General features: G+C 41.4%; 1 protein-coding gene across 3 annotated transcripts in view; it reads right to left on the bottom strand.

The window, feature by feature from the left end:
• The window catches only part of LSAMP (limbic system associated membrane protein), a 655299-nt gene that overhangs the window by 410684 nt on the left and 231770 nt on the right, over window positions 1-12845 (bottom strand). The window lies entirely within an intron of this gene.

Below are 12845 nucleotides of genomic sequence, written 5' to 3'. Positions count from 1 at the left end.
AAAAGAAAACACAGAGACAAAAGCATAGGGACGGGACCTGTCCCTTTGGGAGGGAGCTGTGAAGGAGGAACAGTTTCCACACACCAGGAAGCCCCTTCACTGGCGGAGACAGGGAGCGGGCGGGGTGGAAGTTTCGGAACCATGGAGGAGAGCGCAGCAACAGGGGTGCAGAGAGCAAAGCGGAGAGGTTCCTGCACAGAGGATCAGTGCCGACCAGCACTCACCAGCCCGAGAGGCTTGTCTGCTCACCTGCCAGGGCGGGTGGGGGCTGGGAGCTGAGGCTTGGGCTTTGGAGGTCAGATCCCAGGGAGAGGACTGGGGTTGTCTGCGTGAACACAGCCTGAAGGGGGCCAGTGCGCCACAGCTAGCCGGCAGGGAGTCTGGGAAAAAGTCTGGAACTGCCTATGAGGCAAGAGACCCCTGTTTGGGGGTGCATATGGAGAGGGGATTCCTTCCCTGTCTGCCCACAGAAGGCAGAGCACCACCTAAACGAGCTCCAGAGATGGGTGTGAGCCGCAACTATCATTTCGGACACCAGAGAAGGGCATGAGACGCTAATGCAGCTGCTGCTGCCACCAAGAAGCCTGTGAGCAAGCGCAGGTCACAATCCATACCCCTGCCCCGGGGAGCCTGTGCCGCCCACCACTGCTAGGGTCCTGGGATCCAGGGACAACTTCCCCGGGAGAACCACATGGCATGCCTCAGGCTGTTGCAACATCATGCTGCCCCTGCCACAGCAGACTCGCCCTGCATTCCAGTTATGACTACCAAATCCCTCCCTCCCCCAGCATGAGTGAGCAAGAGCCCCCTAATCAGCCACTGCTTTACCCCGTCCTGTCTGGGTGGGAACAGAAGCCCGAGGGCAAGCTACACGCAGAGGCGGGGCCAAATCCAAAGCTGAGCCCCGGGAGCTGTGCGAACACAGAAGAGAAAGCGAAATCTCTCCCAGCAGCCTCAGGAGCAGTGGATTAAATCCCCACAATCAACTTGAGGTACCATGCATCTATGGTATACCTGAATAAACAACGAATCAATACAAAATTGAGGCGGTGGACTTTGGGAGCAGCTGTAGACTTGGGGTTTGCTGTCTGGGACTGACTTGTTTCTGATTATTATGTTTATCTTAGTACAGTTTTTAGTGCTTGTTATCATTCGTGGATTTGTTTATTGGTTTGGTTTTCTTCTTTTTTATTACTTTTTAAATTTTTAAATTTTTTTTTTTTTTTTTTTTGCAGTATGTGGGCCTCTCACTGTTGTGGCCTCTCCCGTGGCGGAGCACAGGCTCCAGACGCGCAGGCTCAGCGGCCATGGCTCACGGGCCCAGCCGCTCCGCGGCATGTGGGATCTTCCCGGACCAGATAATGAACCCGTGGTCCCCTGCATCGGCAGGCAGACTCTCAACCACTGTGCCACCAGGGAAACCCTAATTTTTTAACTTTTAAATTTTAACTACTTTATTTATTTATTTTTTTCTTTCTTTTTTTCTCGCTTTACTTCTAAGCCACAAGGCTGACAGCGTCATGATGCTCCAGCCTGGTGTCAGGCCTGAGCCTCTGAGGTGGGAGAGCTCAGGACATTGGATCACCAGAGACCTCCCAGCCCCATGTAATATCAATCGGCAAGAGCTCTCCCAGAGATCTCCATCTCAATGCTAAGACCCAGCTGCACCCAATGGCCAGCAAGCTTCAGTGCTGGATGCCCAAGGCCAAACAATTAGCAAGAGAGGAACACAACCCCACCCATTAGCAGAGAGGCTGCCCAAAATCACACTAAGTTTACAGACACCCCAAAACACACCACCGGACGCAGCCCTGCCCACCAGAAAAACAAGATCCAGCCCCACCTACCAGAACACAGGAACCAGTCCCCTCCACCAGGAAGCCAACACAAGCCACTGAATCAACCTTACCCACTGGGGGCAGACACCAAAAACAACAGGAACCATGAACCTGCAGGCTGCAAAAAGGAGACCCCAAACACAGTAAGTTAAGCAAAATGGGAAGACAGAGAAATATGCAGCAGAAGAAGGAGTAAGGTTAAAAACTCAGCAGGCCAAACAAATGAAGAGAAAATAGGCAGTCTACCTGAAAAAGAATTCAGAGTAATGAGAGTAAAGATGATCCAAAATCTTGGAAATAGAAAGGAGAAAACACAAGAAACATTTATCAAGAACCTAGAAGAACTAAAGAGCAAACAATGATGAAAAACACACTAAATGAAATTAAAAATTCTCTAGAAGGAATCAATAGCAGAATAACTGAGGCAAAAGAACGGATAAGTGACCTGGAAGATAAAAGAGTGGAAATCACTATCACAGAGCAGAATAAAGAAAAAAGAAGGAAAAGATTTGAGGACAGTCTCAGAGACCTCTGGGACAACATTAAACACACCAACATTAGAATTATAGAGGTCCCACAAGAAGAAGAGAAAAAGAAAGTATCTGAGAAAATATTTGAAGAGATTATAGTTGAAAATTTCCCTATCATGGGAAAGGAAATAGTCAATCAAGTCCAGGAAGTGCAGAGAGTCCATACAGGATAAATCCAGGAGAAACACGCCAAGACACATAATAATCAAACTATCAAAAATTAAATACGGGCTTCCCTGGTGACGCAGTGGTTGAGCGTCTGCCTGCCGATGCAGGGGACATGGGTTTGTGCCCCGGTGCGCGAAGACCCCACATGCCGCGGAGTAGCTAGGCCCGTGAGCCATGGCCGCTGAGCTGCATGTCCGGAGCCTGTGCTCCACAACGGGAGAGGCCACAACACTGAGAGGCCTGCGTACCGCAAAAAAAAAAAAAAAAAAAATTAAATACAAAGAAAAAATACTAAAAGAAGCAAGGGAAAAACAACAAATAACATACAAGGGAATCCTCATAAGGTAAACAGCTGATCGTTCAGCAGAAAGTCTGCAAGCCAGAAGGGAGTGGCAGGATATATTTTAAGTGATGAAACGGAAAAACCTACAACCAAGATTACTCTACCCAGCAACGATCTCATTCAGATTCGACAGAGAAATTAAAACCTTTACAGACAAGCAAAAGTTAAGAGAATTCAGCACCACCAAACCAGATTTACAACAAATGCTAAAGGAATGTCTCTAGGCAGGAAACACAAGAGAAGGAAAAGACCTACAATAACAAACCCAAAACAATTAAGAAAATGGTAATAGGAACAAACATATCGATAATTACCTTAAATGTAAATGGATTAAATGCTCTCACCAAAAGACACAGACTGGCTGAATGGATACAAAAACAAAACACATATATATGCCGTCTACAAGAGATCCACTTCAGACCTAGGGACACATACAGACTGAAAGTCAGGGGATGGAAAAAGATATTCTATGCAAATGCAAATCAAAAGAAAGCTGGAGTAGCATTTCTCATATCAGGCAAAATAGACTTTAAGATAAAGACTATTACAAGAGACAAAGAAGGACACTACATAAAGATGAAGGGATCAATCCAAGAAGAAGATATAACAATTGTAAATATTAATGCACCCAAAATAGGAGTGCCTCAATACATAAGGAAAATGCTAACAGCCATAAAAGGGGAAATTGACAGTAGCACAATCATAGTAGGGAACTTTAACACCCCACTTTCACCAATGGACAGATCATCCAAAATGAAAATGAATATGGAAACACAAGCTTTAAATGATACATTAAACAAGATGGACTTAATTGATATTTATAGGACATTCCATCCAAACACAACAGAATACACTTTCTTCTTAATTACTCGTGGAACATTCTCCAGGATAGATCCTATCTTGGGTCACAAATCAAGCCTTGGTAAATTTAAGAAAATTGAAATCGTTTTCCAACCACAATGCTATGAGACCAGATATCAATTACAGGAAAAAAAACTGTAAAAAATAAAAACACATGGAGGCTAAATGTTACGCTACTAAATAACCAAGAGATCACTGAAGAAATCAAAGAGGAAATCAAAAAATACCTAGAAACAAATGACAATGAAAACACAATGACCCAAGACCTATGGGATGCAGCAAAAGCTGTTCTAAGAGGGAAGTTTATAGCAATACAATCCTACCTCAAGAAACAAGAAACATCTCAAATAAACAACCTAACCTTACACCTAAAGCAATTAGAGAAAGAAGAACAAAAAAAAAAAACCCAAAGTTAGCAGAAGGAAAGAAATCATAAAGATCAGGTCAGAAATAAATGAAAAAGAAATGAAGGAAACAATAGCAACGATTAATAAAACTAAAAGCTGGTTCTTTGAGAAGATAAACAAAATTGAAAAACCATTAACCAGACTCAGCAAGCAAAAAGGGGGGAAGATTCAAATGAACAGAATTAGAAATAAAAAAGGAGAAGTAACAACTGACACTGCAGAAATACAAAGAATCATGAGGGATTACTACAAGCAACTATATGCCATTAAAATGGACAGCCTAGAAGAAATGGACAAACTCTTAGAAAAGCACAACCTTCTGAGACTGAACCAGGAAGAAATAGAAAATATAAACAGACCAATCACAAGCACTGAAATTGAAACTGTGATTAAAAATCTTCAACAAACAAAAGCCCAGGACCAGATGGCTTCCCTGGCGAATTCTATCAAATATTTAGAGAAGAGATAACACCTATCCTTCTCAAACTCTTCCAAAATATAGCAGAGGGAGGAACACTCCTAAACTCATTCTACGAGGCCACCATCACCCTGATACCAAAACCAGATAAAGATGTCACAAGAAAAGAAAACTACAGGCCAATATCACTGTTGAACACAGATGCAAAAATCCTCAACAAAATACTAGCAAACAGAATCCAACAGCACACTAAAAGTATCATACACCATGATCAAGTGGGGTATATCCCAGGAATACAAGGATTCTTCAATATATACAACTCAATTAATGTGATATACCATATTAACAAACTGAAGGATAAAAACCATATGATCATCTCAATAGATACAGCAAGAGCATGCAACAAAATTCAACACCGATCTATGATACAAACTGTCCGGAAAACAGGCATAGAGGGAACTAACCTCAACATAATAAAGGCCATATATGACAAACCCACACCCAACATGATTCTCAGTGGTGAAAAACTGAAAGCATTTCCTCTAAGATCAGGAACAAGACAAAGATGCCCACTCTCAGCACTATTATTCAACGTAATTATGGAAGTTTTAGCCACAGCAGTCAGAGAAGAAACAGAAGTAAAAGGAATCCAAATCGGAAAAGAAGAAGTAAAGCTGTCACTGTTTGCAGATGAAATGATACCATACATAAAAAATCCTAAAGTTGCTACCAGAAAACTACTAGAGCTAATCAATGAATTTGGTAAAGTAGCAGGATACAAATTTTTTTTTTTTTAGGTGTGGCTAATTTTATTTTACTTAGTCATTTTTTTAACATCCTTATTGGAGTATAATTGCTTTACAATGGTGTGTTAGTTTGTGCTGTAACAAAGTGAATCAGCTATATGTATACATATAACCCTGTATCCCCTCCCTCTTTCATATCCCTCCACCTTCCCTATCCCACCCCTCTGGGGGGACACAGTGCACCAAGCTAATCTCCCTGTGCTATGCAGCTGCTTCCCACTAGCTATCTATTTTACATTTGGTAGTGTATATATGTCAATGGTACTCTCTCACTTCATCCCAGCTTACCCTTCCCCCTCCCTGTGTCCTCATGTCCATTCTCTATGTCTGCATCTTTATTCCTGTCCTGCCCCTAGGTTCTTCAGAACCACTTTTTTTTTTTTTTTTTAGATTCCATATATATGTGTTAGCGTATGGTATTTGTTTTTCTCTTTCTGACTTACTTCACTCTGTATGACAGTCTCTAGGCCCATCTACCTCACTGCAAATAATTCAATTTCATTTCTTTTATGGCTGAGTAATATTCCATTGTATATATGTGCCACGTCTTCTTTATCCATTCATCTGTCGATGGACACTTAGGTTGCTTACATGTCCTGGCTATTGTAAATAGTGCTGCAATGAACATTGTGGTACATGACTCTTTTTGAACTATGGTTTTCTCAGGGCATATGCTCAGTACTGGAATCATATGGGTCATATGGTACTGGGTCATATGGTAGTTCTGTTTTTAGTTTTTTAAAGAACCTCCATACTATTCTCCATAATGGCTGTATCAATTTATATTCCCACCAACAATGCAAGAGGGAACCCTTTTCTCCACACCCTCTCCAGCATTTATTGTTTGTAGATTTTTTGATGATGGCCATTCTGACTGGTGTGACGTGATACCTCATTGTATTTTTGATTTGCATTTCTCTAACGATTAGTGATGTTGAGCATCCTTTCATGTGTTTGTTGGAAATCTGTATATCTTCTTTGGAGAAATGTCTATTTAGATCTTCTGCCCATCTTTGGATTGAGTTGTCTGTTTTTTAGATATGGAGCTGCATGAAGTGCTTGTATATTTTGGAGATTAATCCTTTGTCAGTTGCTTCATTTGCAAATATTTTCTCCCATTCTGAGGGTTGTCTTTTCCTCTTGTTTATAGTTTCCTTTGCTGTGCAAAAGCTTTTAAGTTTCATTAGGTCCCATTTGTTTATTTTTGTTTTTATTTCCATCTCTCTAGGAGGTGGGTCAAAAAGGATCTTGCTGTGATTTATGTCATAGAGTGTTCTGCCTATATTTTCCTCTAAAAGTTTTATAGTATCTGGCCTTACATTTAGGTCTTTAATCCATTCTGAGTTTATTTTTGTGTATGGTGTTAGGGAGTGTTCTAATTTCATTCTTTCACATGTAGCTGTCCAGTTTTCCCAGCAACACTTATTGAAGAGGCTCTCTTTTCTCCATTGTATATTCTTGCCTCCTTTATCAAAGATAAGGTGAACATATGTGCGTGGGTCTAGGCTGTGCTCTACAGTGGCGAGCCACAACTACTGAGCCTGCTTGCTACAACTACTGAAGCCCCTGTGCCTAGAGCCTGTGCTCCACAACAAGAAAGACCACCGCAATGAGGAGTCCACACACTGCAATGAAGATTAGCCCCTGCTTGCCTCAACTAGAGAAAGGCCACATGCAGCAATGAAGGCCCAACACACCCAAAAATTAAAAAAAAAAAAAGTCATGTATCACAATGTTCATTGCAACACTGTTTACAATAGCCAGGACATGGAAGTGTGCATCAACAGGTGAATGGATAAAGAAGATGTGGCACATATATACAATGGAATATTATTTAGCCATAAAAAGAAATGAAACTGAGTTATTTGTAGTGAGGTAGATGGACCTAGAGTCTATCATACAGAGTGAAGTAAGTCAGAAAGAGAAAAACAAATACCGTATGCTAACACATATATATGGAAACGTAAAAAAAAAAAAGGTTCTGATGAACCTAGGGTCAGGACATGAATAAAGATGCGGACGTAGAGAATGGACTTGAGTACAGGGGGAGGGGGAAGGGTAAGCTGGGACGAAGTGAGAGAGTAGCTTTGACATATATATACTACCAAACGTAAAATAGATAGCTAGTGGGAAGCAGCTGCATTGCATGGGGAGATCAGCTTGGTGAGATGCAAGAGTGAGGGTATATGGGGATATATGTATACATATAGCTTATTCACTTTGTTACATAGCAGAAACTAACACAACATTGTAAAGCAATTATACTCCAATAAAGATGTTAAAAATGTTTTTTTAATTTAAAAAACAAACAAAAAATGTAAAATAAGGAAAATGGTGAATAAGAAGGTTCAAATATTGAAGAATCACAGTCATTTAGCATTGCAGATGATCCAAGAGGTCATGTGGTCTATTTCCCTTCTCTATAACTGAATACGTCCTACAAAATGTGGAATACAAATCCATGCACCAGCTTCTTGTACAGGAAAGTCACTACCTCACAAAGATGCTCATCCCTTTTTATTCAGATCAAACATTAGAAAATTCTTCCTTAGATGAATCTGAACTCCAACTAACCTACTAGTCTCCAGTCAGTGGTTCAAGTTTTATTATTGCAAGTGACAAAAAAAAAAAGTTTAATCCTCCTAATATGCAACATTCCTTTAAATTTTAGTTTGTCATGTCTTCCTTTAGCTTCTCTATTTTCAAATATACTCCCTCATGGTTTTAAATTTGTCTCTTACCTCCCATGACATCCAGGTCCATTGCCATCTGGAACACTCTGTAATGGATCTTCTTCAGTGTTGATGTTCTTTAAATGTGCCCAGAATTGAATGTGCTACTCTAGGTATGCTCTGATGAGGACAGAGAAGAAAAGTGACATTCACTTCCCTTGTTTTGGGCACTGTACATCTTGTAATAGAGCATAGGATCAAATTATGTTTTTTTCTGGTAGCCCTGCTTTATTATCTAAAACCAATTACTCTTTCATCTTGTCTGAGATGGCATGAGCATGGGAGAATCTAGAAGCAGGGAAACAGAAAAAAAAAAAAAGATTTTTGTAATAATCTAATGCATCAGATGAAAAGGAAGAAAGAGATACAAGAAATTATTTAGAAAAAATAGTAGGCAAAGTAATGAATTAGATGTGAATAGTAAAAGGGGGAAAAAAAGCAAACACACTGAAATAACTAGGAGTTAAAAACGAGATTTAGGAAGGAGGAGGTTGGGAAGGAGGTATTAGAAAGAGGTGAAGAAGATTCTTTCAGTTTTGTTGAAATGTTCACAGCTAGTTTCTGTTTTTCATGATGGAGAAAGGAGAAAAATAAGCTACTTTGGAAATAGATCATGTTCAGATGTAAAATGGGACAGAGGGAGGAACGCTGTTTCTTATGTACTGTTTAGATCCATGATGGGAGAAGAACAGATGGTTTGGTGGTTAAGTTAAGCACTTAAAGTGAGGCTGTTCTTATCCTAAACTTATTCCAAACACCCAAGTTTTTTGAATCTGCAATATGACATTGGAAATATCACAATCAGGAAGCTTTCAAATGAGATTTCTGGCACTTCCTGAGGCAGTTGTATTCTCCAAAGACTGTTTTAATTAAGACTCAGGAGATTAATCTCACTGCTGGTGGCTGTTGTGGTATGAGCCCACACCTTCACCAAACAGATCAATTCATGCAGGTAACTGAGCCAAAACCCTTTAATATCAAGTCCCAAGGATTTATGGCTGTTTTCATCACCAAGCCTGTAAAGCTCAAGGAATCATGCTTGAAAAAGCAAGGGCTAACCCTTCACGAGGTAAAGAAACTAAAGAAAGCATTTATGTTACAGAAGACTGGCTAGCAGCATATAATAAAATACATCTGGCCTCAATTCCAGCTCTTTTACCAATGGATGACTTTGGGCAAGTTATTTGATCTTCTGAGCTCTAGTTTTATGATTTGTTCATAAATGCATGCATTCTTGCACTCATTACTTCCAAATTAAGTGCCTACTATGTTCTGCACAGATATTAAGACATAGTGCTGCTCCAAGGAGTTTCTATCTAGTGAGAAGAAGCACATTGGATTATAGTTTTCTCTCTACTTGTTTTAAAGTGATGTCACGTGCAAAGTACTACATTAAACATTTTACATAGTATTTGCTTATTTATTTTGCACAAAAGTTTGATGAAGATATTAGTATCTCCAATTACAAATGAGAAAACTGAGGATTAAAAAGTTTAAGTAATCCACCCAGTTAATGATTTAAAGCAAGTATTTCTAATCCTGGTGCTTTTGTTCCCAACCTCTGTACCACGCTACCTATATGTGCCTAAGTGCTGGGGTGGGGGACGAGAGGGGACCATGGGAACCCCTGATGGGGCTCCCACCACAGGCCATAACTGAAGGTGTAGTAAAATATTTATTTCACAGGGTTTGGGAGAGGGTTTTACTTCCATAGTGGTTCAGGTGAAAGGATAGCACAATTTTAAAATGGACACAAAGTATGTCTAGTCTTAAATTCCTTCAGCACGTGAAGATGCTACTGAACAATCTGACAACGCAAGAAAGAATAGGGGATGTGGAACATGTGGTCCTGGTGCTCAGGAGTGGAAGGCAACTGTGGGGAATTGGGGAGGAGAGGAGGGAGAGGGGTGGGAATACGTCCTTCCGCACAGTCACCTTCCCAGAGCAGTAGGGCCCATGAGATGGCGGAAAAGGCAGACTTATGGACTGGGTTTCAGTGAAAGATGATGCAGACTAATGATGCAATCCATCCCAGGAGGAAATGACATGGATCAAACGACAACAAATTACCTATGGAGTGCAATGGAACAGGCATTATCCCATGAACTTTGGTGAAGGTATAAAAAGAGTGGGTTTCTCCTAGTTATTTGTGACCAGAATATACCCACAATTTTCAAAAGTGTTCAAAAGTGCTCCTTGCCACCCCTGCATCTCCCTTATCCCACCACATCCCCCCATCTGTCAACACTTTTGACATAGATTTGCCGAATTTGCTTCCCAGTTTTACAGCACTGAGGTCTTCTCTGTATCCAGCAGCACTGAATGGAGTTCACTGATAACCTCTCACAACCAGGCACTTCTCTTTTAAATGGGCTGCCTCTCTCCCCCTTCTGCTTTCATTTTTTAGTACCGTGTAATCAGTCTTCAGCTTTTTAAGTCAATTCTGAGTAGGCTCAAATTTTTTATTAGTAACAGTTTATGCTTCTGCCTTGAGCCCTAGTAGCAAAAAACAACATACATTTTAATAAAGCATCTTGCCATTCTGTCCTGTTATTTGCATATATGAATGTGTGCTTATGTGTCATCACATATATGTATATACAATACGTATTACGTGTAATACACACACACACACACACGCGCGCGCACGCGCGCGCACATACACAAGATAGATGTAAAAGGAACAAAGAACCAGAGGAGGAGGGACAATGACAAGAGATGAAAGGAGTTGAGGTTGGAACAGAAGCTAAATGTGGGAAAATGTATAACAGAGGATAATTTATCAGTCATTGGAAGAGAGAGTATTGTGATCTAGGGACATGTTGTTCTGCCAAGCATTAGGGAAGGTGGACAGTGTGAGACACCCATTTCTTGTTCTTATCAGGTGTCAGGATTTGCTGTGTTACGGAGCCGCCATTATGGATTCTCAGACATCATAACTTTAGGAGTTTCGGGATTTCTGTTTATCAAACTGGAACCGAGGAAGGAGGTAAGGGATTTGGGGGCCACGTAGTTGGTGCCATAATCAAGCACCATGGACAGGAAACAACTCTGACATGGGCAGGATAAGCGGCCATTCTGCAGTCAAAGAGTATTAAATGGGATTCAGGAAGCATGGTTCCAGTCCTGACCCTGAGACTGAGAAACGGAAACAACACAACTGACCCAAACATTTTTTTTCAAATAGTGAAATTACCTTTTGACATATATATACTCCTTCATTTCATCTGAAAATTTTCCTATACAAAAATGCAATTATCCCACTTTATAAACAAGAAAATGGAGACTCAGCAAGTTAAATTAACTGGCCCAGGGCTTCCCTGGTGGCTCAGTGGTTGAGAGTCCGCCTGCCGATGCAGGGGACGCGGGTTCGTGCCCCGGTCCGGGAAGATCCCACATGCCGCAGAGCGGCTGGGTCTGTGAACCATGGCCCCTGAGCCTGCGCGTCCGGAGCCTGTGCTCCGCAACGGGAGAGGCCACAGCAGTGAGAGGCCCGCGTACCGAAAAAAAAAAAAAAAAAAAAAACTGGCCCAAGTTATCAAATCTGATAAACTAATGGAGGCAGGCTTTGCACTAAGAACCTCAGGATTTCAGATTACAGCCCTCTCCACTCTCCCACCTCACCGCCTACCTAACTAGGGAGGGCACACAGCCATTCCAGCTGTCTTGAACCTCCAGGGGTTTGCCTGTAAAATTAGACAGCTTATCTAGATCAGCGGTTTCCAAATGTGTGTATGTACATGTACAAATGTGTGTATGTCTGTGTATGTGTGTCTGTGTGTGAGAGACAGGCAGAGCCTCCACGATCACAAAATCTTACACAGACTTTGCTGGATGTAACAGACACTGGCAGAGCTGTGCTGAATAAAGACTCTGGTGTCTCACCCCCTCCATCCCCACTGTGACCATGAAGAGATGCCAGAAAACATACAACTTTGCAGAGGAGAGTTTGAAAACCTCTGTGTAACATTCTGTGAACAAGAGTGTGTGTGTGTGTGTGTGTGTGTGTGCGCGTGTGTGTGTGTGTGTGTGTAGGTGGGAGGTGGTAAACACACTAACATGGCCCCTTTCTATTGCTCATCTTCAAAAGACTGTTTGCTCACAGTTTCACAGTGCGGGAATTCATTCGAAAGATAATTATTAAGCATCTAGAAGAGTGGAATCTGAGAAGCCGGTCTCACTTCCGTCACTTGGAATTGGCGGCTGCTTCTCTTTCTGGAAGAAAGACCCATAAAAGATGGGGTTGTACAAATCCACTGACCTGGGTTCTAGTCCCAGCTCCGACACTAAGCCGTGTGATTTTGGGAACCTCTCCACTCTCCGGACATGGTTTCTCATTTATAAAATGAGTGTGATCTCTACGACCCCTTCCAGCTTTGACATTCTATGATGTTATGCCTATTTTATGACTTCAAAAAAATTAGATTTTTTTTTTATTTCCATAGTGCTACATCCTATGGACTGACAGTTACCTGCCATGGATGAAATTACTTTTTAATAACTACTTATTTGGTGCTCGTTTTAAATTTTTAAAGTATCCCCTTCAGGGCATAAACACATTTCTATATCCAGCTATTTAAATGTGAGGTAGGGAAAGGCTTAAACTCGTAATTTTGCATTCTAATTCTGTAGTTTGGACTTTTAGTCTGGGTGTGAAGTCTGTGCAGGAAGAGCTATGTTTGAGAGCTGTGTGCCATGAGCAGTGTACACTGGGGCCTGGGGAAAGGAAGAGGAAGAAAGGC

The sequence above is a fragment of the Orcinus orca genome, chromosome 5, assembly GCF_937001465.1.
Source record: "Orcinus orca chromosome 5, mOrcOrc1.1, whole genome shotgun sequence".
Lineage (NCBI taxonomy): Eukaryota > Metazoa > Chordata > Mammalia > Artiodactyla > Delphinidae > Orcinus > Orcinus orca.
The sequence above is the reverse complement of the archived record's forward strand: the minus strand, read 5'-3'. Positions and strand labels throughout refer to the sequence as shown.